Here is a 2,022-nt window from a genome sequence, read left to right as displayed (position 1 = left end):
ACGGCCCTATAATTTCCGCGATGCGGAAAACACAGACTGGTTCGTAGAATCCAGTCATAAAAACGAAAGTCCTATAGCCTAACGCCGACGGAATGTGCCACATTTTGGACGAATAAATCAAAAGTAGGTCAGTACACTTCAATCAAAACGCGATATGGACTAGTGTTATTAATATTATGAATATTAAGCCGCAAAAAGACAATGAATCCTGCACATTCTGCGTGTCTGTGGAAATCAGGCGCGGACTGGCCATCGGGAGAACCGGGACAATTCCCGGTGGCCTGGCAGCCGATTTGGCCCGCTATTTTAATAGTATTGTATCGTTGCCTGCCGGACTTATTTTAGTGAATAACGTACCAAATTTCAGCTATCATTTTGTTAGGGTGGATACACAAAATGTTATTTTATCCTTGCTTCTAGAAAATCCTCAATCTTTCTGCTTTCTAACAGCTTCATGTGGCCGTAAACATTAAACTTTAACGTGGCTTTAAGCACTATGCATCATTAAAGTTTCACTTTCACCATGACTAAGCCGGTAAATGTGGTGTTTGTCTACATGGAATCCCTGCAAACAAGCCTGCACTGGCCCTTTACGGGCCCACTTAGGGCTGCCAGCACAGGGAGAAGGGTATAACTGCAGCCTGGAGATCTCCAAATGGGGGCGGGCACTCCAAAACGGGGTGGGAGCTTCAAAACGGGGCGTGGTTTCCTCCCATTGACAGACAGGCACATGACACGCATGTGCAATTTTTTCTCCCAATCCATTTCAGTGGAAACTCCGCCCCACAGCTGATTCTAAAGATTTTATTGGTTGTGTCAATCACAGTGTTGATTTCCTACACTATGCTACAATAAATGCTAACCCATAAACCTACCCCACACCTGACCCTAACCCTAACCCTGACCCTCGCAATGTTATATTGAGTCACGTTTATCATGAAAGCATATATACCCCCACTTTATTAGTATTTCAATAGTATATATTTACGTTGAACTTTATTCTTGAACAGATGGCGCTGTATTAAGCAGTATATAAAAAGTGTTTCTGTTGCTCATGAAAACGTTTCTGAAACGTCTGTGTATTTGACAAATATTGCATTTAATTCACTTCATCTGTGATAGAGTATGCAAACACCACGCGAGCGTCACTAACGGGAGCAGAAAGTGTCCGGCTTGACGGCTCCGTTTTCAACTCCGCCCCCGAGTTCATTGCTCCCTACTCCCTGAGTGAGGGAAATCCGTTTAAGTTTACTTCACTTCGGAACATGGGCTGGAATTGGGAACCTGATGTAGCCTATTGTAGTAATGTTGTCTCTGGTCTGTGAGTGTAAATGCGTTCAGGGGGCGTGGCTTTGGACGGCGATTGCAGGAAGGGTGGGACGTTCGCTTTCAGTGCTATCAGGCTAAAGTTAGCATTTTCCAAGATCTATTGTACCTTTAAGTGTGATGAATGTCTGCAATCATTTGCACAAAACGTGCAAACTAATAAAAACATTGTAAACTGTTACAAAATGAAAAAATTTAGTTTAGGCATAGGTTTGTGCAACGCTGTAAATATATTAACCTTTTTTAAAATATTCCATTAAACCTGCTGAGATACAAGGAGCGTGAACTGAAATTCTCAGTTCCACGAGCATGTCCGGGAAACTCATGAATATTCATGTTGGCTCCGCCCACTGAAACCGAAAATCTCGTAACACCGGCTTGACGGCTCCGTTTTCAACTCCGCCCCCGACTGCAAGCGGCTACTCTCGTTGATCGCCGTCTGTAGTCATGCTTCAAGTCAAACGCACCTATAGGCACCTTTTTAGTAACACCCAGCGTCACTACCCCCTCCTTCCCTGTGAATTTCGAGCCCCGGGACGCCCCCGTTGGCTAAAACAAAGCGATAGAGTAAAATCTTTCCCCTGCGCTGCGCTGAGACGGCTTGCGGGAGAGCTCGAGGGTGATTCCCGTTTATTAAGCAGAGGTTCAAACTCCGGTCCGAACAACACTGGCCACGAGCTTTGGGCTCTGCTCTCA

The sequence above is a fragment of the Sinocyclocheilus rhinocerous genome, unplaced genomic scaffold (assembly GCF_001515625.1).
Source record: "Sinocyclocheilus rhinocerous isolate Xijiao unplaced genomic scaffold, SAMN03320098_v1.1 scaffold394, whole genome shotgun sequence".
Taxonomy (NCBI): Eukaryota; Metazoa; Chordata; class Actinopteri; order Cypriniformes; family Cyprinidae; genus Sinocyclocheilus; species Sinocyclocheilus rhinocerous.
Note: the sequence above shows the minus strand (reverse complement) of the source record.